At 41.2% G+C, this 26,375-nt stretch overlaps 1 protein-coding gene across 1 annotated transcript in view; it reads right to left on the reverse strand.

Annotated features, from left to right (window-relative positions):
• Positions 1-25,650, reverse strand: part of CDHR3 (cadherin related family member 3) — a 122,227-nt gene extending 96,577 nt beyond the window's left edge. Inside the window, exon 1 of the mRNA XM_012456274.2 lies at positions 25,530-25,650. The gene's annotated coding sequence lies outside the window, so the exon portion shown is untranslated. The remainder of the gene's footprint in view (positions 1-25,529) is intronic.
• Positions 25,651-26,375: the final 725 nt, after the last annotated feature.

A 26,375-nucleotide genomic window follows, 5' to 3' on the forward strand; every position in this document is an offset into this window, starting at 1 on the left:
CTGCTTGGCGACCCTCTTCCCCTTGACATTCCCACCCTCTTGACAACCTTGATTCCTGTTCTTTCATATAAGTTAGATTCATGGTCGCCAAGAAACCGTTTATCTGACCAGCCCGATTACGTAAGTTCAGCAAATGTTTGTTTCTGTATCAAGTGCCATGTTTTGACTCTCCGTGGGTCACTGGTATGCCTCAAGGGGAACACTTCAATACAGTGACAGGTTACTAATTGAAAGGACGGGGCCTGAGAGTGGGGCTGGTTACTAAGCAGAAAGCGCATGCTAAATACATTGATAATGCAAACACAAGCTTTTCATTCACATAGAACACCACCGTTTTCAAATATTGCTTAAGTAGATAAGAAGCAACTACTTATCTACCAAAAGCAGTGATATGCAGATACAAACCATCCTTATCTATTCATTAAAGCAATTCTCCTGAATACTGGGCAGCAGTTTGTTAATCTACTTGTAGCATAGATTTGACAAAAACATTGAAAAGATGTATATTGCTAACTAGATCTCTCCTCCCAGAATTAGTCTGAATGAAGGTTTAATTTTCCAGTACCGACAAAATACAATACCAACATGAGTGACTCAATTAGTGGCGGTGGTGGTGATAGTGCTGGAGGTGATGATGACGATGGTTGTAGCAGTGGTTGTGGTGGGAACAGTGGTAGTAGTGGTAGAAATAGTTAACACCACCAGGCTCTTACTACGGGCTGGGCTCTGAGAGATGGATTGTTAGGACCTCCCTTCCACCAGATCTGGCTTCAGTCTTCTCCTCCACACAAGCTCAGGTTTCACAAAATGTGTCAGGATTGACACCTGTGCACTGTTGACCTGTCCACAGGGCCTTGCCAAGTTTACATTTGGAGAAATGTTGCCATCTAGTGCCCCACAGGAGTCTTCACTCTTCAAGCAGCCAAGCCAGTCTCCCTCTGCGTAGTTCCCCCACCTCCCTCTCAGGTAAGAGGTCAGACACGCTGCAGGCCAGGAACGATGAGTATGGCCCTTACCCACAGTAGAAACCATGGAAATGTCTCCAGAAGTTGTTTCAGTTTTTGTTTTCATTCCTTTTCTCTTTATAAAATGTACAAAGAGAAAGAGCTAGACAGGGGCAAAGAAAGAGCAAGTTAACATTTGCCATGTCTAGCAAAACCCAGTGAGGAATGGGAGAAAGGTGTTCAGGAGAGCTCTAGGTACGGTAGTGGAGTATGTGAAGATGAACCCTGGCAGGGACTTCAGTTGCACTTTGGGTCACCTCCTGCTGATCCACCTGGATTTATTCCTCAGCACAGCAAGCTGCAGACTTTCCCACACTCACCCATCTAAAGCCCTCCGTCTGTTCTCTCAAGCCCATCCTCTTGGATTTCTGCAGTAACAGCTAACTAAACCCATCAGCTCCTTTGTGCTCTGGGTGTCTTAACCCTCCCGTCAGGTAGAAGAGGGATGTTTTCAATGGAAACTTTCAAAGGCTTAACAACGATTAGCTATGCTATAGAGGGGCCAGTGGCAGTCAGGCAGGTAGGGGAGATGCTTCGGGCACTGTCTCCAACCCCAGGCCCGCTCAACTTTCAACCATGATTTTGTCTTTCCTGGTATTGATACCTCTTGATTTGGATTTACATATTTATTTGTTTAATCCCAATCTTCCCAACTGGTCTATGAGCCCCTTAGGAGTTCTGTTCACTGCTGTATGCCCAGTGCTTGGCAGAGGGCCTGGCACACAGGAGCACTCTCATGAATGCTGGACAGAAGAGTCGGTGCACATCTTTGGGGATATTTGGGTTAGTGAATGGAGACTGAGAAGCGAGGCACACCACACCGGCAGTGTTTGGTCGGAAGGGACGTGAGACTTCATCCAGACTTGTGATTTTCAAATTGTTTAACTTCAGATCTCTTGATTTCCTGGAAATGCTATGCTGGAGCCCCCTCCTTTTTTATTTTTTTGGAAGAAAGCCCTTCTTGGCCAGGTGCAGTGGCTCACTCCTGTAATCCCGGCACTTTGGGAAGCTGAGGGGGACAAATCACGAGGTCAGGAGTTTGAGACCATCCTGGCCAACATGGTGAAAACCGGTCTCTACTAAAAGTACAAAAAATTAGCTGGGGGTGGTGGTGGGCATCTATCATCTCAGCTACTTGAGAGGCTGAGGCAGGAGAATCGCTTGAACCTAGGAGGTGGAAGTTGCAGTGAGCCAAGATCATGCCACTGCACTCTAGTCCAGGAGGCAGTGCGAGACTACATCAAAAACATATATATATATAGAAAGCCCTTCTCAGCGTCTCCCCATCTTTTTGTTTTTCTACTGGGCCCTACCAGATCAAGTGGCTCCAGGTAGCACAGTTTGAAAGCAATGGATCCAATCCCTTCATTTTACAGAAAAAAGAAACCCACAGAAGGCAAAGAAATGGGGAAAAGTGACAAAGGTGAGAGACGAGGAAAATGTGTATGTCAGAGAAGGGAATTGCTTTGTCATGTTTTCCCATTATGGCTCTCCACTGTGATTCAAGAACACGCCTCAAGATTTGTTCTTTCTCACCCAGGAATTCACAGTGTGATGCATCCAGCCTGGACCAGAAACAAAAGAGGCCTGGAGAGAATGTCAGGGGTGTGGTGTAGAAGGCGAACCTTGCTAGGCAGAGGCGGTGGCTTTGAGGACCCTGCGATAGGGAGGGTGTGTACACTGTTAAGGGTCCATCTGGGAAACTGCAGCCTGTGGAGACGTTGGGGACAAAGCCTTTTTTGTCCTTTGCCACCCGTAAGGCAGTGCTTTTCTGAGCAGCTCTAATTATAAATCCCTGTCCTGCTAAGATGGGTAAACTTGGCAGCATTTGAGATCTGCCTTGTGTCTTAACTATTTCTCAGTTGGTTTAGGCTTGGCAAAACCCCAAACGCATTTTGCCAGGCACTCTTTCCCTTAATTTCTAATCTCTTGAGAGGCTTAAGGGAAATTTCATCCATATGTTTCTGAGTCACTTACTGTGAACTCATCTTTTGGTAAAAGAAATATGTTCTTAAGCCAGCACAGTTCAGTCCAGAGAGAAGCACATTTTTAGGCTGAAATGGGTCATGCTTTCTTTAGGAAGAATTTCCTGGATTTTCTGAGTACAAGGAAAGAAGAGAACAACAGTTCCTGTTCCCATATTCCTTCCCCTTTCTGAATGTGCTTTCTTGGGGCTTGCCTGAAAGCCTCCTCTACTGTTTATGAAGCTGGTAAATGCCATATCTGTGTTTGGAGCTAAACAAACCCCGTGGGTTTGTGGTTTCTTGAAAATTCCCATTTTTAACCTAGGCTGGAAAAAAAAGCAATTATTGAACACATACTACACGTCAGGTGCATCTTGGCAGCCTGGTAAGATAGACATTATCCTTGTATACAAGGAATCTGAGAAGCGAAGATAGGAAGTCACTAGACAAGCTATGTATTTCATAAAAGGTGAAGTCAGAATTCACATCTAGAGCTGTCTGACTCCCAAGTTCGTGCTCTTTCCACCTGGCTGTGCCCATTCCCATGCACAGACAGGAGAGGAGGCCCAGTACATTCTAGTTAATGGTCATGGGTCCAGTAATGGGAACACATTTTTTGCAAAGTGAACAGAAACTAAACTTGGCATTACTGCAAGAGTTATCCTTTTCTTATTGACTCAGAAGAGTTTGGGATGCTGCCTTACTCACCGTGGTAAGATGTCAGACATAGAGATTGCCAGTCTTAGAAGTGAAGTTTTTGATATTACTGCTAATAATGACAAGCCCTAGGTATAACTATCAGTTGATAGGAATTACAGGTCATTTGAGGAATTATAGGCAACTACAGGAATTACAAGAACATGTTAAACAATACCATGACGACGCAAACAGCAAAATGCAGAACAGTAAAAATTCTGCAAAACAAATATCTCAGTTTCTCCAATAAACGGCAAGAAAACAAAAGAGGGCAAGGAAGCCTATGGATTATGAACAGCAAGAGCTATTTCAACAGAATGCCACGCGTGCATCTTATTTGGGTCCTCATTTGAACAAACTAAGAATAAAAAGGAGATAATCAGGGAAATTTGAGAACTGACTGAATATTTTATAACATTAATAAATTATTGTTTTTTAGATGCAATGGTATTGTGATTATGTTTAAAAAAAGAGAGAGACTTTATCTCTTAGAAATACTGCTGAATTGGCCTGGCACGGTGGCTCACGCCTGTAATCGCAACACTTTAGGAGGCCAAGACGGGTGGATCACGAGGTCAGGAGTTTGAGACCAGCCTGACCAAATCATGAAACCCCATCTTTACTAAAGATACAAAAATTAGCCAGGAGTGGTGGCATGCACCTGTAATCTCAGCTACTTAGGAGGTTAGAGCAGGAGAATCACTTGAAGCCAGCCGGCGGAGGTTGCAGTGAGCCGAGACTGCGCCACTGCACTCTAGCCTGGGTGACAGAGCAAGACTCTCTTGAAAGGAGGAGAGGAGAGGAGAGGGGAGGGGAGGAGAAGAAAGGGGAGGGGAGGAGAAGAGAGGGGAAGAGAGGGGAAGAGAGGGGAAGAGAGGGGAAGAGAGGGAAAGAGAGGGGAGGGGAGGGGAGAGGAGGGGAGGGGACTGCTGAATTATTTACAGATGAAACAATATGATGCCTTGGATTTGTTCTGAAGTAATCTGGGGTGGGGTGAAGAGGAAGGTGGGCATGATTGGGAGAAATAGATGAAAGGATGAAATAGAGATTGGCAACTCAAGTAGAGTCATTGGTACAAGGGGTTCATTGGTACAAAGTCAGATGTTTATATGTTTGAAAGTGTCCACAATAAAGAAAAATTGTTTTAATTATGATGATCAAAATTATTCTAATTAATTTAAGTTTCTTTATTTCACACTTGTATCTTAATCTTTATAACTCTTTAGAGGATCTGACATAAGCTATAGGTTTTTGTAGTGTTGGTGGTGGTAGTTATTTAAAAGGAGGAAGGAAGGAAGGAGGAAGAGATGAAGGGAAAGAAGAGGAAGAGAGGAAGGAGGAAAGGGAAGGGGAGAGAAGAAAAGCTGAGTCCATGGAGAAGGGAAGTAATTTCTCATCAGAGAGCCAAGTTTCTGAAGATTCAAGTCCCAAAACGTGTAGTTCACATGGGTTCAAACTTCGCCTCTCACTTCTCTGACAGCCAGATTGCAGAGCTGAACTGTGGGTGTGGGCCTGGGTGCCAGAAGTCCTCAAAGGTAAAGAACGGCTTCATCTCGACCTCTGTCCCTGACTCCATGGAGTTGCACTTACGTTGATGCCTTAACGCTGCTCTGAATAATCTGCACCATAATGTATATTGAATGGCGAGAGGCAGGCATACTTGTGAGATATTGTTAAAAATAATAACTTCCAGGTGTTTTGAGTGATCTTAGGCTAATGGTAAAGTGAAGGTACACTCTCTGTCCATGAAGATATGAGAACCTGATTAGGCAGTATGTCTTCTTTGTAACTTTTTTAAATTAAAAAAATTTTTTTTTAATTTTCATTGTTTCAGATATAGAGTCTCACTCTGTTACCCAGGCTGGAGTGCAGTGGCATGACATGGCTCCCTGCAGCCTCAACCTCCTGGGCTCAAATGATCCTTCTTTCTCAGCCTCCCAAGTAGCTGTGACTACAGGTGTCCACCACCATGCTCAGCTAATTTTTAATATTCTTTTTGTAGAGATGGGATCCTGTTATATTACTCAGGCTGTTCACAAACTCCTGGCCTCAAATGATCTTCCCACCTTGGCTTCCCAGAGTGCTAGGATTACAGGTGTAAGCCACTGTGGCCACCTTCCTTTTTAAATGGACATGTTTAAAAATATATGCAAAGAGAGGCAGCATGCCCCATGACACCATCATCCAACCCCAAACGGTTGTCAATAGATGCCCAAGATGGAGTACAGTGGCACCAGCATCTTGTTCTGCCTATGCCTTTCCTATGCTGATTCCTGCTGGCTTATTTTCAAACAAATTCCAAGTGTCATTAACATTTCATCTGTAGAACTTCTCGATGCATTGCTGCTTTTTATTTCAGATTCATGGGATTAAGAGATGAGCCTCTGATGGATTCGAAGAGTGAAGAGTCCACACAGAGATAACTGGAGTCTGTTGGATTTGGAGGTCCAAGGAGGAGATGAGGTGGCAGGTGGCAGAGGCTTCAAGGAAGAAAGGTAGCAGGTGCTGCATGAACACAGAGTGGCGGACTGGAGCTGAGACCCACGCAGGAATGGCTGTAGTTACTGAAGGGCACTGCCCCATCCAGAAAGGGGGCATGAGTGGGTTGTGGAGGATAGCAGAGAGGGTCTGGTTCTGCCTCCATGATTGGCATTACCCCAGAACTGTCTACGAGGGCACTATGCCAGGACAGTGAAGGTTTAAGATACTGCACCGTACTCACTTAAACGGTCAAAACTTTTATTTCCACCCAATTCAATAGAGACCTTTCTAAACCATATTACACACCTCTCTGCCTTTTTTAAAGAGTACTGCACTCAACATTTAGCCTTTCCTTGTTGGCTTAAAGGCATTACCATCAATGACTGTTTTGCATTGACCTCAAATGTGGTCATGCCTCTAGAGCTTCTTGAGAATGATTTTACATGGGTGCTCCTGAAAAAAATAGCTGCTAGATCTTTCTATTTATGTTTTTCTTTTTTCTTTTTGAGACAGGGTGTCACTCTGTTGCCCAAGATGGAGTACAGTGGCGCCATCATAGCTAACTCAGCCTTGAACTCCTAGGCTCAAGTGATCTTCCCTCCTCAGACTCCCTAGTAGCTGGGACTACAGACACGTGCTACCACACCAGGCAAAACTTTTGTATTTTTTGTAGAGATGGGGTTTCACTATGTTGTCCAGGCTGGTCTTGAACTCCTAGGTTCAAGAAATCCTCCCTCAGCCTCCCAAAGCAGTAGGATTACAGGAATGAGCCCCTGTGCCCAGGCTCATTTTTATTTTAATAGGATAAAGTGAAGGTGGAAAGGATTGTCTCTTCTCTAGCTATCGATTCACGTGACTGCAAGGGCCATCTTTGTTCTGTCTTCTAACTTGGTGCTTCTAACCAAGCTGTGAAGATGTTACACCTGTGTCCCAGGTGAGCAGAAATTGACTGTGACTGAGGCTCCGAGTGGCTGGCCTCTGAGGAAAGTGTGTGGATTTTATGACATCTATTTTGTGTCTTCAGGGTCTCTTTGTGGCTGACTTTTCAGTTATTAGCTGAATCTTAGTTAAAGCTGCTGAGTAGGTGATCTGTTTCTTCTGTATTGCTCACAGGTATTTGACACTGGCTTTTCAGAAAATAAGCTAAATTAGGTCTTGGTATCTCCTGCAGATAAGAAAATCTGAAGAAGATGGGTAATAAGTAGTCCAAACATATAAACACATGATGGTAAAAAAAAAAAAATTCTCCCAGATATCCTTGGGTCTTGGCAAGAGAGAAATTAGAATGGAAATAGTAATTTTTAAAAGCATGTTTTATTCAAAAGAAGTGCATCTAACAAAAAGAAACATAGAACTTCACTTTAAGAACTTATTCAACTACATCAAAATCAGTAAGCCTAGGAGCAAAAAGATGCTCCTCTGATGAAGTGAATCAAAAATGCTTTCCCAAAATATAATATGAAAACATCTACCTCTGCATATGGATAAGAGAGCAGGGCCAAAGGGCATCACCTCCTCGACAGCTTCTACACATTTCATTCTCCTACAAGAAGTCATTCTTCCAGTTATCCATCTGGAATGGCAATCATTTTTCCCATTATCCAACTGATAACTCCCTTGCTCAGAAAGTAGACCTGGTGTTTTAGACTTCATTTTGTCCAACAGGAAGGTAAGGTTGGTGTGTTGGAAAAAAAGACATCTTTGATGAGTGTTCATGGTATTACTGAGTTCCTAATTACAAGATATTGGAATACGGTGCTGGCAGACAAAGGGGAGTGGATGTTAGGAAAGAAGGTTTCAAACTGAAGGGAAAAGACAGAGACATTTTATGAACTGAGCCAGCGTAGCACTGAATTGACTCTTACTGTGCAGCAAAATCATCTAGGAAGCATTTTTAAACTTTCATTCTCCTTATGATATATAATTTGTAAATTGCATGTGTAGGTATTAAATATACAACATTTAAGACCCCATTGGAAAATGAGTTTTGATAAATGCATATGTTTGTAACATCCACCATTATCAAGACATCAGACACATCATTCCAGAATGTTCTCTCTGGCAGTTTCCAGACACTCATAGATGCCCTGTCTTAGAGGCAACCTCTGCTCTGGTTCTCTGTATTTTAGCGTACTTATTCTAGAACTTTATATAAATGGAATTATGCAGTAGGTACCTTTTTGTGTGTGATCTCTTCCACACAGCATCATGTTTTCCAGGTTCATCTGTGTGGTCATGGGAAGCAGTAGTTTGCTCCTTCTCTATTACTGAGTCTATTTTATGGTAGAGATATACCACAACTTGTTTATTACTTTTCTAGTTGAGGAACATTTGGATGGTTTCCAGTTTGGGCTATTATTAATAAAGCTTTAAAGTCTTCTAGTTTGCGTCTATTTTCATTTATCTTAGGTAGACATCTAGAAGTAGTGTTTTTGGTCATTGGGTAGGTGTATGTTTCACTTCATGAGAAACTGCCAGACCAATATCCAAAGTGGTTGTGCCACTTTATACTCCTACCAGAAATGAATGAGAATTCCAGTTGATCTGCATCCTTGTTAACATTTGGTGTTGTCATTTTTAAAGTTCAGCCATGTGAGTAGGTATCTTATTTTGGTTTTAATTTGCACATCCCTTATGACTAATGATGTTAAATGGCTTTTAATGTGTTTACTGATCATTTACAAATTTTCCTTTGTGAAGTGCCTGTTCAAGCTTTTTGATCAATTTCTTAATTGAGCTATTCATCTTTTTATTACTGAATTGCAGCAATTGCTAATATATACTGGTTGTAAGTCCTTTGTCAGATATATGCATAGCAAATATTTTCTGCCAGTCTGTGATTTGTTTATTTTTCTTAACAGTAGCTTTTGATGAACAGGAATGTTTAATTTTGATGAAGTCGATTTTAATACCTTTTTCTTTTATGATTATGTGAAGAACCTAAACATGAGAGATGTTTATGATTAACTGGAAAACCATAGCCCAGAGGTTTGATTTCTCCAATCATTTTAATGTGCAGCCAGGGTTGAGAACCCCCACCTTAAAACAAAATATGACTTAAGAAGTAGAGGACTCTAAAAAAAAATGAAATTCTGAAAATACAATAAGGCATAATCCAAATGAACACAAGGGAGGAGGTACTTCAACCCCTGAGCTGTGTGTCGGCACAGAGAGCATTTCATTATGTGGGTAGAGAGGAGCACAGACGAAGGACAGCACTGGAGAGGTTGGGTCATGTTCACAGCTCTGAACTCAGGCCTGTGCAATGCTCAGATGGCAAAACATGGACCCCGTAAAATTATGTTTCAGGTAAGAAGATGAACAAAGGAAGACGGCCTGGAGTAGAGGATGGAACAGATGATGACACTGCCCAGCTGCAATTTTACTCTGGCCTTGCCATCTGGAAGCAAAATCTTCAATATTAGTGGAGCAGAACACAGATGGTTAAGAGGGAACAGAAGCTAAAGATGGATGGACAGAGATTTAGGGAGCCCCGAGCAGCCCAAATGAGTTCAGGTCTCCAGGCTCCATGAATTACAGCCCAGGGAACAGGAAGACCTTTCAGAGGTAATTGAGGAATCACATTGTAATCTCTGAAAATCACGGAGGAAGGGAACGGTGCCAGAAAACTCAAGGTGAGAAAATGTTCTAAGTTTTAAAAGTGAGGCTGTCAGAAACTGTCAGGCCACAGCAGTGCCCAGCATCTGCCCCAGGAATGTGGCCCTTGAAGCCTGGGCACCCCCAGGCAAGCTGTCCAGGAAGTTCAAACCCTCTCTAACTGCAAATAAACAGCTTCGACTGCAAATCCCATTGACATGCCTCTCCTCTCTGGGATAAAGCTTGTGAACACAGGCACCACCCAGCCCTGCTTCACAACACTTAGCTTCTTTCATATTAGTTGTAATTCTGTCACTAATTATTACATTTATTGAGCACTATATGCTTGGCTAGTTATCGCTCAAATTCTAAAATTCTTGAGTCCTCAATAATACACATTCAGCCCAGATCTCCAAAGACCCCAGTTTGAAAATCACTGAATTAAAAGTTAAGAGCTGGTAAATGGATTTTAAAAACTGTGGTATATCCAGACAATAGAATATCATTCAGTGCTAGAAAGAAATGAGTTGCCAAGCCATGAAAAGACCTAAAAGAAGCTTAAATGCATACAAAGTGAAAGACGCCAATCTGAAAGGCTACATACTGTCTGTGTTATCCCAACTGTCTGGCATTCTGGAAAAGGCAAAACTATGGAGACAGTAAAAAGATCAGTGGTTTTTAGGCATTGGGAGGAGGAAAGGATGAACAGACAGCACGGAGAATTTTTGCAGCAGCACAACTACAGCTACACCTAGTTTTATTGCATGTCGCTTTATTTCCCTTTGCAGATATTACATTTTTTTTAAAGTGAATGTTTGTGGCAACCTTGTGTTGCGCAAGATCTATCAGTGTGATTTTTCCAACAGTACGTGCTCACTTCATGTCTCTGGCTCACATTTTTGTAATTCTTGCAATATTTCAAACTATTTCATTATTATATCTGTTATGGTGATCTGTGATCAGTGGTCTTTAATGTTACTATTGTAATTGTTTGGGGGTGACTCAAACTGCACCCATATAACATGGCAAACCTAATCAATAAATGTGTGTGTGTTCTTCCTGCTCCAGAAACCAGCCATTTTCTCATCTCTTTCTCTCTCCTCAGGCCTCCCCGTGCCCTGAGACACAAAAATACTGAAATTACACCAATTAATAACCTTATAATGGCCTCTAACTGTTCAAGTGAAAGGAAGAATCACACATCTCTCACTTTCAATCAAAAGCTAGGAATGACTAAGCTTAGTAAGGAAGGCATGCCCAAAGCTGAAACAGGCCAAAAGCAGGGCCTCTTGCTCCAGTTAGCCAAGTTGTGAATGTAACAGGACAGTTCTTAAAGGAAATTAAAAGTGCTACTTCAGTAACCACACAAATCATAAGTGAAACAGTCTTGTTGTTTACATAAAGGAAGTTTTAGTGGTCTAAACAGAAGACCAAACAAGCCACGACAGTCTCTTAAGCCCAAAGCCTAATTCAGAGCAAGTCTCTTCAGCACAATGACAACTGAGAGAGGTGAGGAAGCTGCAGAAGAAAAGTTTAAAGCCACATGAGGTTTAAGGAAAGAAGTCATCTCCTTAACATAAATGAAATCTTCTTGCACATAAAAGTTCAAGATCCAAAAGATCATTGATAAAGGTGGCTACATTAAACAACAGATTTTCAGTGTAGACAAAACAGCCTTCTATTGGAAGAAGATGCCATCTAGATACCACCTAGAACTTGTATAGCTAGAGAGGAGAAGTCAATACCTGGCTTCAGACTTCAAAGGACAGACTGACTCTCTTCTTAGGGGCTAAGGCAGTTGGTGACTTTAAGTTGAAGCCAATGTTCATTTTATATTTTAAAAATCCTAGGGATCTTCAGAATTAAGCTAAATCTGCCTAGTGCTCTATAAATGGAATAGCAAAGCCTAAAAGACAGCACATCTGTTTATAGCATGGTTTTACTGAATATTTTAAGTCCAGTGTTGAGACCTGCTCAGAAAAAAAAAAGATTCCTTTCGAAATATTACTGTTCATTGACAATGCACTGGTTACATAAGAGCTCTGATGGAGATGTATAAGGAGATTAATGATGTTTTCATACTTGCTAACCCAACATTCATTATGCAGCTCATGGACCAAAAAATAATTTCAACTTTCAATTTTACTATTTAAGAAACATAATACATTTCATAAAGCTATAGTTGTCATGGACAGTGATTCCTCTAGTAGATCTAGGCAAGGTAAATTGAACATCTTCTGGAGACAATTCTTCTTCTAGATGTGATTAAGAACATTCGTGATTCATGGGAGGAGGTCAAAATACCAACACAAACAGAAATTTGTAAGAAGTAGATTCTAATCCTTATGAATGATTTTGAGGGATTCAAGACTTCAGCAACTGCAAATGTGATAGAAATAGAGAACTAGAATTGGAAGTGGGGCCTGAAGATGGGACTGAATTGTTGCCATTTCATAATAAAACTTGAACAGATGAGGAGTTGTTTCTTATAAATGAACAAAAAAGGTGGTTTCTTGAGATGGAAACTACTCCTGGTGAAGATACTGTGAACACTGTTGAAATGACAGCAAAGGACTTAGAACATTACGTAAACTTAGCTGATGAAACAGTGGCAGGGTTTGGGAGGCCTGACTCCAATTTTGAAAGAAGTTCTACTGTGGGTAAGATGCTATCAAACAGTATTGCCTGCTCCAGAAAACTCTTTCCTGAAAGGAAAAGTCAATCGATGTGGCAGACTTCATTTTTGTTTTATTTTAAGAAATTTCCACAGCCACCAACCACCCTGATCAGTCAGCAGCCATCAACATTGAGGCAAGACCCTCCACCAGTAAAATGTTTACAGTTGGCTGACAGCTTAGGTGATCATTAGCATTTTAAACAATAAATATTTGTTAATTAAGGTGTGTATATTGTTTTTTAGACATAATGCCATTGCACACTTAATATACTATAGTATAGTGTTAATGTAACTTTTATATGCACTGGGGAATAAAAAATTCATATGACTCGCCTTATTGCAATATTTGCTTTATTGTGGTGGCCTGGAATCAAGCCACGATATCTCTGAGATATGCCTATATTCAGTATGATACAATAATGGTGGATACATGTCATGCTACATTTGTTAAAAACCCATGGAATATTATAACTCTACAACATCAAGAGTAAATCTAATGTAAACTATGAACTCTGGGGGACAATGATGTGTCAATTGTGCCTCATCAATTGAAACAAACGCACCACTTTGGTGCAAGAAGTCAATGATGGGGAATGATATCCAGATGGAGCAATGGGGGTAGATTATAAACTACCAGTAGAGAGAGTTCTCTGTACTGTCTTCTCAAATATGATATGAACCTAAAACTGCTCTTAAAAATAAAGTACATGTCGGCCGGGCACGGTGGCTCACACCTGTAATCCCAGCACTTTGGGAGGCCGAGGCAGGTGGATCACGAGGTCAAGGGATCGAGACCATCCTGGTCAACATGGTGAAACCCCATCTCTACTAAAAATACAAAAAATTAGCTGGGCATGGTGGCGCGTGCCTGTAATCCCAGCTACTCAGGAGGCTGAGGCAGGAGAATTGCCTGAACCCAGGAGGCAGAGGTTGCGGTGAGCCAAGATCGCGCCATTGCACTCCAGCCTGGGTAACAAGAGCGAAACTCTGTCTCAAAAATAAATAAATAAATAAATAAATAAAGTACATGTAAAAAAAGGTTAAGAACTTAAGATAAAATTTTTGTGGAGAACTTTTGGACTCCCGAGAGTACATTTGTGAATCCAGTTAGAGAAGCAATGTGTGAGGCATGTTGATGCCTTATTTCTAATTCTTACCATCACCTGCAGGATACATATTATTATTTTAATTTTAGAGATGAATTAGCTGGGGCAGGTTTAAGTAAATCGTCTCAAATCACACTGCTAGTAACTGGGAGTACAGGATTTAAATTCAATAATAATATGAATATCAATAATAAGTGAATGAAAAACTCATGATCTTGACCGTAGTATACCACTGCTTCCCATTTGGACCTCAGCTTACCTGCTATGTACTTACTTGGCTTCAGGTCCATCTAGGCCATAGGTGTCCAATCTTTTGGCTTCCCTGGGCCACACTGGAAGAAGAAGAATTGTCTTGGGCCACACATAAAATACACTAACACTGCTGGGCGTGGTGGCTCATGCCTGTAATCGCAGCACTTTGGGAGGCCGAGGCGGGCAGATCACTTGAGGTGAGACACACCTGGCCAACATAGTGAAATCCCATCTCTACTAAAAATACAAAAATTAGCTGGGCGTGGTGGCAAGCACCTGTAATCCCAGCTACTCGGGGGGCTAGGGCATGAGAATCACTTGAACCCGGAAGGCAGAGGTTGCAGTGAGCCAAGAATGTGCCACCACACTCCAACCTGGATGACAGAGCAAGACTCCATCTCAAAAAAAAAAAAAAAAAAACCAAAAAAACACAAAACAACAATGATGAAAACATACTAACAATAGTTATGAGCTGAAAAAAAAGAAAGTTTACAAATTTGTGCTGGGCCACATTCAAAGCCAGTCTGGGCTACATGGAGCCTGCAGGCCGTGGGTTGGACAAGACTGATCTAGGCTCCTCTTAGGCTGGTTTTGTTTGCATACTTCTTCGTTCATTCCAGCTGTGTTGCTGCCAGAACCCCTGACCTACCCTCAGCCCGGTCCTCAGTCTTAATCCCTATCCCTGCTCACCTAGGTCTTGCCAACCTTATTCTAGCTATTTATCCTCCTAACCAGCACTATGCATACCTCCAGCTTTGATTCCACCCCTACCCATCCCTATATACCCAGCCCTGCCTCACTTAGCCCAGTCCAGAAGAATGAGCCAGGGCCCTGTCCTAGTATAACCATGAGTCACAATAGTTTGAGCCATGAAGTGGAAAAACTCATGACTCCTGCTGCTGGTGCTGCTGGAGGAAACCATGTCTTCTCAGGGAAAACTGGTCAGCTAGCCAGTGGGAGTGAGAATTGCTGGGCAGAACTCCAGGGACCTTCATGTCAGCTGTTACATCTTCTGTCTATGAAAGAGAAGCAATGCCTTTCAGAAGTCAGGTGGGTGCTATGGCATAGTAAGATAAGGGGCCATTAACTGAGCTCCATGTCCCCAAGTCCTAGTGACAGTCTATTCAGGGGCCTTCGAGAACTTGGGAATGGTCAAGGCATTCTCATCTGAGCCAAGGCCTACACCATGAATGTCAATGCCATTGATGATTTATTTGAGAGTGGAGAACGTGTTCAGTCCTCAAAAGCTGTGATCCTGATTTCCTTCTCCCTGACGAGCATGTCCACCAGTCACACAATTATACCTCTGAGCTGATGCTGGGCTACTGATCCCATGATACCCACCCATCAGCCACCCCCACCAAAGAGTTCATCAAGACCAAGTTTTCGGCAATAGTTTATTATCCATTCACCTCCTTCAGTCCTCTCTGAGAAAATAAAACCAGAGAGGTGAAGCTATGAAATGGCTAGAAGGCTTTCAATGATACAGTTGTACATGACTGCTGCCCATTCTTAGCATGTTCTCTACTGGATTCACCTGGAAAGGCCTTACACTTCCCAGATACATGACAGGTAGAAGCAGATAGAATAACCCTATGGGCTCAGCCTAGTCATGAACCAAGGTTTCTATGTTAGGCAAATAATGGTTTTATTACAATTTGGCTTCATACATAATTATCCACAGTTAAGAATGCACTAATTTGTGATCATAAATATTTCATCCTTGTGACAGTTGTATTTTTTAAAATAAATTATTTAGTCATCCTCCACTCTATAAAAGGTGTATCATTTCCTATTGCTATTGTTATAATTCCTACAGCCTTAGGTTCAACAACATATAGTTATTATCTTAGAGTTGTGCAGGTCAGAAGCCCAATACAGGTCTCAGCAGGTTAAAATCAAAGTGTAGACAGGGATGTATTCATTTTGATAGCTCTGTGAAGAATACGTTTCCTTCTCTTTCCCAGCTTCTAGAGCCTGCCTGCATTCTTTGGCCTGTGGCCCTTTCCTCTATCTTCAAAGCCAACAATGTTGAATCTCTCTGACCCTTCTTATATTGGTTGCATTTTTCTCTGTGACCACAAATGGGAAAAGTTCTCCACTTTTAAGGACTTGTGTGATGACATGGATTCCACTGGAATTATCCAGGATAATCTCCCCATCTCAAAATCCTCCACTTAATCACATCTGCAAAGTCCCTTTTGTCATGTAAGGTAACATATTCCCAAATTCTGGGGATTAGGAAGTTAATAACTTGGGGAGGTCATCTGCCTACTGCAAAAGTAAGGATAGTCTTAACGCCATTCATATTTTAAGTTCCTCTCATAATGCCAGAGCTTGTGAATTAGAGTTCATGAGACTGGTATCAGATATCTCAATTTTTAAAGGGAAAGACCATCTTTCACTTATTAGGCTTAGCAGCACAAAACCAATTATTTGTCAAAGAGTATTTGCTGAAGCCTACACTATGAGCTAGGTCTGCCACGCAGGCCACCAGTAGAACATGATCTTTCAGGGAAGAGGGTTTGAAGAGTATGCTAATTTCACAGGGCTCCATCCAGAAGACGCTGACATGCTTCTGGATTTACAGGTTAAATACAAAACTGCTGAAGTACACTTTTAACTGGTGGAAGTCAAATATCTGGGTCATGTCAACTTCAAACATAATATCCAGATGCATCAACACCATGCCCCGCGATATGCCCCTTGAAGATTAGGCAGCCCAAGGTGCCAATTCTTCTCCTACAAAGAGATTTGGACCAGTGCTGTACAATAGAACCCTTTGCAGTGATCAAAATGTTCCATAATCAGCACTGTTCAATACAGCAGCCACTAGACTTTATGTGGCTACTGAGCATGTAAAATGTAGCTAGTGTGACTAAGTAACTAAATTTTTTATTTTGATCAATTAACTTAAATTTAATACAAACAGTCACATATGACTACTGGCTACCATATTAAATAAGGCAGATTTAAACCCTTTGGGAAAAAGAGAGCTTGGCTTGGCCCTCAAGGTCATGTTTTGATCCTGCTGATCCTGTCTAGAGGGATGCAGAATCAGGCACTCCATCCTACTATGCATGAGTCACTACAAACTCAAGTGTTTCCAAAGTTCTGAGAGCTCAACTGAGCACCAAGTCTACTCATTCAGCATCAACACACACAGCACCCTGAGTGTCCAAAACCACAGGGTTTATATTCTAGCCCACAGGACTGGCTACCTGGCTCTGCTCAAGGCAGCAGGATCAATAGGCAAGAATGTTGAAGAATTTACCACAACTCAGCCTTGCTGTCCTTTGCATCTCTCAGCAGAAAGCAGCAGGAAAAGGCACAGACTATAGTCTTGGCTTGGCCTCTGTGTCAACCACAGGGCAGAGTTAGGGGTTCTATCTAACCCTAACACCCAGACACGGTAATAGTGCCTTACTTCTTCGTTTATTTCTACCTTTGCATTTTGTAAATAGGAACTTCTAGGTTAGAAGGATATGCTGACCAAAAAATGGGGACATATTCAAGGAATGTCCCTGGGTCAACTCGTCATTCAGTCTCTGCCACATGGCCAGTGACTCTGATGTTATTATCCTGAGCCTCCCAAGGTACAGCCGTTCACTACTATTCATCATATTGTCTAAGGCGTTCACTAACAGAGCTCATTTTCTATCAGACCTACAAGAAACCTACAGTGACTGCAGCTGCCCAGATGTGCATATGAAATGCATTTCATTTTTATGAATCCTCCTAATCAGATTGCTTCGGTACTGTAGCCCCAGTTTATACCCCAATTTTTGCAAAGCCAAAGTTAAAGATAATTTGTCTTTTATGCTCTACTGCCACCATCACTAAGCTCTCATTGATCCTTACAGCTATATTTTCTTTATAACATCCATCTGTTCTGCTACATTTACCCTACTTCTTGCCAGCCCCCAAAATCTCTTAAAGCCACCATGGTAGCAATAACTACCAGTACGAATGTCCTGTTGACAGGCCAATTTATGCCTTATCTTTCACCAGATCAGATATACCTATAAGGTTCAGTTGAATCCCTGGAGAACCCCTGCCTGTCAGGAACCTAGTAGAGATACTCACCAAAATCCTCATTTCACTTAATTCATCCATATATCCCAAAGTCTAAGAAGACAGAAAACACTTTCCAGTCTTATTTTCCATTGCCTAGGTCATTCATTCTGGTGGACTGGAGCCACAGTTCCTCTTCATCCCCCAAATCCACCCCCTTCTTCATAACCCCTTCCTCTCAGCCACCAAGATGGGTATCATGTCACAGCCAGAGTCCCAGGCTGCTTCTTACCCTCATCAAAGATGCCAGTGGATTCCAGGTAAAAAAGCTTCAGTTCACTGTGAACTAGGAGATATGAACTATTATTGTGCCTCTGACATACCTGACCTTCCAATAATAATGCCCTTTTATCATCATTAAGTATCAGGACCTAATAAACTGGGCCTTGGTTAGGGGGAAATAATGCCTCAAGATAGAGGTCTTTTAAAAAAAGGCCATCCCTCCTAAAAAGAGCTGTTCTCTCATTCATATTGAATGAATGACTGGATGGACAACTGGATTCAATACATCTTTTTGCTCACCTCTACACGCCAAGCTCTGTGCTAAGCACTAGGGATCCTAAAATATTTTCTGGGCTCTCATGGATCTCACAATCTAGAGAGAAGATAAGCAGATAAATCTATAATTCCAACACAGAGCAATCATGTTCTATGAAAGAAATAAAGGCATTCAAAGAAGGGTATGTTTCTCATAGTGGGAAGCAGGTTGTGGTAGACAGAGGAGACATACGGAGTAGAGTAGCAATTAGGTGAATGGGACTTAGGTGAATGTGAGTTAGGTGAATGGGAGTTAAGTGGGAGGCAGATATTTCTGGCAGTGGGAGTAACATGTTCAAAAGCATAAAAGAGCATTATAATCAACCAGAAGATGGACCACCAGAGTGTGAAGCATGAAAGATGAAGCAGGGGGTTGTGAGAAGTGAGGTATCCCTAGGAAGGGGCAGGTATCCCATGCTGAAGGGTTTCATTTTATTCTGAAGGTGACAGGAAAACCACTGAAGACATTTTTAAGCAGGAAAGAGATATGATCAAGTTTATTTCAAAATAAGGGCTATAACCACAATACATAGACTGAATGGGAAGTCGCGTCTGGAGGCCAGAGGACTTGTGATTCAAAAGTGAGATGACAAGGGTCATATTATTTTTGACAAGAATGCGAGACCATTCAGTGGGGGAAAAGACAGTCTTTTCAACAAGTAGTACTAGAAAATCTGCAAAATAATGAAGTTGGATCCTTAACTAACATATGCAAAAATTAACTGAAAATGCATCAAAGACTTACATGCAAGAGCTAAAAATGATAAAACTATTTGAAGAAAACATGGGGCAAGCTTTATAACATTAGATTTGGCAATGACTTTTTCGGATATGACACCAAAGACATAGGCAACAACGATTTTTAAATAGACATGTTAGACATCACGAAAATTTAAAAATATTGTACATCAAAAGACACTATGAGTAAACTGGCAATTCATGGAATGGGAGAAAATATTTGCAAATCCTGTATCTCAAGAGGGATTAACATCAGAATATATAAAGTCCTAAAACTCAACAACAAAACTACCCAATTCAAAAATGGGCAAAGGACTTGAATAGACATTTCTCCTAAACCATATGGAAATAACCAATAGTCACACATCTTTTCAAGATCTCAAAATCACTAATCATTAGGGAAATATAAATCAAAACTACAATGAGACACCACTTCACACCCATGAAGATGGCTATCAAAAAATTTGAAACTAAAAAGTGTTGGTGAGAATATAGAGAACTGAAACCCTTGTGCACCATTGGTGGGAATGTCATATAGTGCAGCCACTGTGGAAAACAGTATTATGGTTCTTCAAAAAATGAAAAATAAGCATCACACACTGGGGTCTGTAGGGGGGAACTAGGGGAAGGACAGCAGGGGATGGGGAGTTGGGGAGGGATAACGTGGGGAGATATGCCAGATATAGGTGATGGGGAAGAAGGCAGCAAACCACATTGTCAAGTATGTACCTATGCAACAATCTTGCATGTTCTTCACATGTGCCCCAAAACCTAAAATGCAATAAAATATATATAAAAAATTACAAATAGAATTGCTATATGATCCATTAATCCAACTTCTCAAAGAGATATTTGTATGTCCGTGTTTTTAGCAGCATTATTCACGATAGCTAAAGCATGGAAGTAATCCATCAACAAATAATCGGATAAACAAAATGTGATATATACATACAATAGAATATTATTTAGCCTTAAAAAGGAAGGAAATTCTGACATATGCCACAACATGCATGAAGATGTGAAGTGAAATGTTAAGTAATATGTTACGTGATATGTTAAGTGACATGTTAAGTGAAATAAAGCCAGTCACAAAAAGAAAAATACTATATAAACAGACTTATATGAAGTACTTAGAGCAGTCAAAATCATAGAAATAGAAAGTGGAGTGTTGGTTGTCAGAGGCTTGTGAAGAGGAAGCTGAGTAACAGCTGTTTAACGGGTACAGAGTTTCAGCTTTATAAGATAAAAAGAATTCCAGAGACAGATGATGGTGATAGTTGTACAACATAGTAAATGTATTTAATTCCACTGAATTGTACACTTAAAAATTCTTTGGGAGGCCAAGGCAGGTGGATCACCTGAGGTCAGGAGTTCAAGACCAGCCTGACCAACATGGTAAAACCCCATCTCTACTAAAAATAGAAAAATTAGCTGAGCATGGTGGCGCGCACCTGTAATCCTAGCTACTCAGCAGGCTGAGGCAGGAGAATCGCTTGAATCTGGGAGGCGGAGGTTGCAGTGAGCCGAGATACTGCCACTGCACTCCAGCCTGGGTGACAGAGAGAGACTCTGTCTTAAAAAAAAAAATTCTTAAGATGGTAAATCTTATGTTATTTATATTTTATCACAATAAAATAATGGGGGAAAAAAGAGATGACAGTGGCAAGGGTGATAGGGCAATGGAAAGAAATGGGCATTGAGAACTATTAGAGGTAGAAATATTAGAGGTAGGAATTATAGGACTTGATAGTTCAAGTGGCTATGGGGAGACTGAGGGAGGAGCAGGACTCCAGGAGGACACCAGGTTTCTGGTTTGGACAATTGAGTAGTTGGCATCATTTGCTGAGACAAGGAATACAGTTGCCTCGTCACAAGCCCTGATGAGGCTTCACTTCCCCAAGACCATTCCTCACCCTTGACTTACATCAGCTCCACCTCCCGGATCCTTGGGCTTTCATGATTTCTACCATAGTGTATATTAATCAAAATTCAGCCTCCAGCCTTCTCTGCCCAATTGGCTGCTCCCTGAAGAGACATCTACCTTGACTCCATTGTTCTTTCCCTGCCCCTTGACACATCCATACTGTGGATTCTTCAGTTTACCTAGCCGACAGCTAGCCAATTCCCTACCCTAATTAGCCAGCCCTATCACCTGTGCACTTAACCAACCCACCCACCTCATCATTGAGGCCTCTATTCACTATCCCTGTTGGCCTTGGCCTTGCCACCTCCAGGATCCACACATCCCAGCCTGAACCCAGCCCCTTTATGAGTCACCTGAAGCCCAACCAAAACGTAAGTTTGATATCAATCCACAGCAAAGTTCTTGTACAGACCATAAAAGAGATACTTTATGAACCTCAAGAAGAAAAGTGATGGTAAGTACGAACTCATACAGGTTTGGCAAGAATAAACTGAATACATACTTCCCTTTTTGAACAAATTTACTGGATTAATCAGGAAAATGCTGTGGACAAAAAGGCATTTGATCTAATTTTTCATGCCCTCATAGACAACACTGAATGATAATATAATCAGGTGTGTTCATATTTGGTTGAATAACTATAGCCCAGGAGTATTAATTAACTGATTAATTCCCCTACAAGTGCTCAGACTCTGTCCTTGGTCCTACCTTTAACAAAAACTCTTATCAATTGTTTGGACAAAGAGAGACATCACAGCTATTAAGATCTGAGAATGACATTGAGCTAGATAATTTAATTGCTGATTAAACTGAGAGACTGAAAGATCTATGTAAGTTGGAATAATGGGTCACAACCAAGAAGAAAAATAATGGAGATAAATATAAAGTCCTTTTAAGACCAAAAAACACATTTGCAAGGATACAAAATGAGTGACATCTGAACTAACAAGTTTATTTGAAACAAACAAACAAACGCTGGGTCTAGTTGCTTTAAGGTCAAAAGAAACCGACCCGCTGCTCCAAGCCCACAGTGCAGTTGGATACTGCAGTCACCGAAGATGGTGTCCAGAGCTAAGGAGGTGGCTCCCCTCTGCTGTGACTACAACCTCCAGCTTGCAGTGGTGGGCTTCAGAAGGCCTTTGCAAATTTGGCAGTGGCAGCCTCTAAGGTAGAATTTTAAACGGGAGGGTTTTACTTTATATATCCTGATTTAATGCACATTTGGCATTTATTACTTTGCGTTTAAAAACAAAGAAAGGAAAAATCTGAAGCATAACATGTTAGTTAAGGATGTAGCATTTGGAGTTAAACAGATTGTTCGAATTTCAATTTAGCTACTTAGCTGTGGGAGCTGGGGCAGGTCATATCACTTCTCTGTCCCTTGGTCTTCTCATCCCAAACACGGGGAAGACAGTGACACCATAAATTTCCTTCAAGAGTTTATCTAAAAGACATATCTAAAACACCTGGTATATAATCAACACTCTCACTCCAACCATAATCAGAGAAGGACCCTGGACTAAGGGTCTGGAAAAGGGACGAGAGATCCTGAGAAGGAAACAAGAACTGCTTGAGAGGTTACAGTGTTTGGAAGGTTATTATGGGGAAGGAGAATAGTTTTTTTATGGTATTGCTCCAACAGGCATAATTGAAACCAACAGGTAGCAATTCTTGTGGTGGAAATGCCTTTCCACCCAGCACAAGGAAGAATGTCTCAACTCAGGCCACTCATGAAAAGTAGTGAGTGCCCCATGGCTGGAGGTTTTACAGTGGAGGCTGTACAATCACCTGCCAGGGATGATCATCAAGGAGGTCTTACCCTCGGAGCCTGGCTAGCTTAGTGTTCTGAAACTGGCCTGATCATCAGAAACACAAAGAGAGCTTGTCCAAATGCAGATCCCACAACCACACACAGTCCTAATGAATCAGAATGGCCGTGGGGGCAAGAATATGGATTTTCTAAAAGTTCACCAAGAGACTCTGATGAAAAACCGGCTTGCAAACCACTGGGTTATTACCTTTCTGTTTCCTTAAGTTTAAGAATGTACAACTTGACATATGTTGAGCTGAATTTTGAAGAGTAAAGCAGAGTCAACTAGGACCAGGGTGTCTTTGAAGGAAATAGGAAAGGAGAAAGAATGTGAATAATTGAGTTACCCCATCCCTACAACAACCCCAGGCATGACCAGGGTACAAAGAGTCCTTGTCCAGGCAACGATGTGAATCCATGGGAACCCTGCTGCCCTCTGACAAGGGAACCCTGGAATATATGTCAACTTTCTGCAAACCACCAGCATAAATTTTCTTTAAAAACTAAAATCACAAACAATCCCTCCCCAATAGAAACTATTTTGTTTTCAGGTAAACTCTATCTTAGATAAAACAGGAGACAGAGAGAGATGTCAAGATGTCACAGCCAAGGAAGGAAACAGGGGAGGTGCGGCGTTTGTTACTTTTTAATTGGAAAAAATCTTATTGCAGGCAGCAAGACATTTAAGAAATGCCTTTAATTGTTTGTTGCTGTCACCACTGAGAAAATGGTGAACTGGTAGGAAGCCGACTTCTAAAATTAGCTATCTTTAAAAGTTGAGGTGGAATCCTTACTTCTAGCAGGGTCAGGTTACTGTATTAAATACTAACAAAATATTAGTTACAATGACTTCTCTAGTCCTCTTACGTGGTTAACCCCTTAATTCTAAGAAGATACTGGTTGACTGTCAGAGCACCATTTCCTTTGTGCAGAGGACATTTAAGGAACCTAAGAATGCAAATACACAACAAACAGGTGTAGCCGGATAAACTGGTCTCAAGCATATTTTTTATTACTGTTTTTGAAATGTATGTAGATGTTATTGAAATTAAAATACAGATTTGCATTACTGAATTCTCAGCAGCTTTTCATTGGTATGAACTGTCCCAGTCAATGGGTACCAAAGTACAAGTAGCATCACCTGGGTGTGCCCGAACCTTTTCCGGCCGCAAAGAGTGAACGCTAAGCTCAATAGCTTAGGAAGAGCCTATTTGTGTTCTTTTTCCTCCCATGCACTCTACAAATCGCTTTTCCTTAGTTCTTATTGAGCTGGCTCTTTGGGAGTAGACAGGAAATGCGACGGGAGTGCAGGGAGAGGGGAGAAAAGAGCAATGATTTAGCTGCTTTCTTCTTGTGTGGGAGAGGTCTACTCCCCACCTATGAAAATCTTCATATATTTATCCTACAAACGGAGTCCTCTGGGGCTGCCAACATCAGTGAAATAAAGTGCGATTTAGTTTATCTTGAAAACAAAACAACCAAAAACCCACTGCTATTATCAAAACTGAAGAATTATTGGGAGGAGGGATTCCCTGAATTATTCATTGTTTCAAAAAGCAATTATTGATTTTCTGCAATATGCAAGGTTTGTAAAGCACCCTTAAGCAGTTTATGAAATTGTAGGGATGCCACCAGAAAAGGAATGGGGAAAAAATTTTATGCATGCCCAAAAGTTAGACACAGTAATTTATTAGCTTATATTAAAATAAATTATGTACAATCTGTAAACCTTTTTTAAATGATGAAATTTGGTGCTGAGAAGTTGTTGAAAATGATACACCCACACCCTGCTGGTAGCAGTGTAAATTAGTACAATCCTTTACCAAAGCAATTTGATACTGAATTCGAGAACCTTAAAATGTTCACACCCCTTGATCCAGTAACTTAAAGAAAATTTATTTTAAGAAAGTAAGTCAAGGTTGGGCACGGTGGCTCACCTGGCACTTTGAGAGGCCAAGTTGGGGGTGGATCATGAGGTCAGGAGTTTGAGACCAGCCTGGCCAACATGGTGAAACCCCATCTCTACTAAAAATACAAAAATTAGCTAGGTGTGGTGGCGGGCGCCTGTAATCCCAGCTACTTGGGAGGCTGATGCAAGAGAATCATTTGAACCGGGAGAGGGAGATTGCAGTGAGCCAAGATTGTACCACTGCACTCCAGCCTAGGCGACAGGGCAAGACACATCTCAAAAAAAAAAAAAAAAAAGAAAGAAAGAAAATAAGTCAAATGAAGTTAAAAGTCATATGCAGAAATATTTTTATTATGTACAATTTCTAATATTGAAAACTTAGAAGCAGTCAAAGAGCTTAATAGAGGAATATCAAATTATAGTAAGGCTACTCGATGAAATACTATATAGGCATTAAAATGTCAATAATAAACTACAGAAACATGAAAAATGCTGAAGATAAAATACTGAGTGAAAAAAATGCAGAGTATAAAATTGTACCTACGGCCACAATTATAGTTGAATAAAAATATATTCCTTACATTACCAAAGATTAAGGACTGACCAGAAACATGGAAAATTCCAAACAATTTTATTTACGATTCAAAATTGTAGGTGAATTTTATCTGTTTTTGTCTTAGAGTATATCTACATCATTATAAAGCTTAGTGCATAAATAACATCTGAGCATGAGTGCAAAAAGGATTGTTAGCGGGCTTACCTGTTATCACTAACTCCTGATCCAAAGGTATCTCTCCCTGGGTTATGAAGTTTTTCTTCAATTTATCCTCAGGGGAAGGGAGAAAACAGAACGTACAGCACGAGATACAGCAGTATGAGGACCTTCACGCAAATAAGACTGTTTCTCCTTTCCAGTCTAGAATGGGATGGAAAGAAAGGGATGATGATGAAACAGGGTCTGACACTGGTGAAGCTGGGAAATTGGCTGCTTCTTTTGTGCCTCACAAAAACCCTCTGAAATGGTGTCCTTCGCTTAGAAGAACACATGCCCAAGAGGGTGATGTGGTTTGCCCAAGGACACAGAGCTAGTTGGTGATGGAGCCAGTTTTCAAATCCTGGACAGATCCGATTCTGAAAGCCTCCCTGTTCTACTCTACATCCCCTCCCAAGCAAGTATGGGAGAAGACGAAAGCACATTGCTTATGACATGGGTCAAGTCAGTTTGCACCAAGGTCATTAACCCATTTGGACCTTGAGGTTTTAGGCCACTGTTTGAAATCCTAATGGTATGTTAGAATCATCCCCGGATGTACTGAAAGTTTTTTTTTTTGATGCCTGGGCCTCACCTCCAGAGATTTTGATTTAATTGGCCTTGGGCATAGCTAAGGCAAGGACAGGATGTAAAACTCTTCAGGTGATTCTTGGCTCAATCAGGGCTGAAAACCACTGGTTTAGGCCCTTTGCATTTCCAACCTGTATCCTATAAACCTTTCAACTGGTCCCATAATGGGAGTTAGAACAACACTCCATTCACTCTTATACTTTTTTATTGTGATAAAATAGGCATTACATAAAACCGACCTTTTTCTTTTTTTTTTTTTCTTGA

The sequence above is a fragment of the Aotus nancymaae genome, unplaced genomic scaffold (assembly GCF_030222135.1).
Source record: "Aotus nancymaae isolate 86718 unplaced genomic scaffold, 86718_ANA_hifiasm-v0.15.2.pri h1tg000002l, whole genome shotgun sequence".
NCBI classification, from domain to species: Eukaryota; Metazoa; Chordata; class Mammalia; order Primates; family Aotidae; genus Aotus; species Aotus nancymaae.